A 280-nucleotide genomic window follows, 5' to 3' on the forward strand; every position below is an offset into this window, starting at 1 on the left:
AATTTAAATGAATAAATAGAAAGTATAGGATGAGAGAGAAAGAGAAAATATCAAAATATCATAATATATCCTTACGTTCCTTCAGAAAATTTATTTCAAGACTTTAATGTAAAAAACAATAATAATAAACTATTGCATAAGAAAATATTAATAAAATTCAGACATACAGCGTTCCCTTAGAGGCACCGGAAGTAAATATGCTATGAAACATGCTTAAGGGCATGAAAGAATTATTAAGAAAATAAACATTATGTAAGAGGAAATAGTTATACATAAAGAA

This window comes from Octopus sinensis, linkage group LG13 (assembly GCF_006345805.1).
Source record: "Octopus sinensis linkage group LG13, ASM634580v1, whole genome shotgun sequence".
NCBI lineage: Eukaryota > Metazoa > Mollusca > Cephalopoda > Octopoda > Octopodidae > Octopus > Octopus sinensis.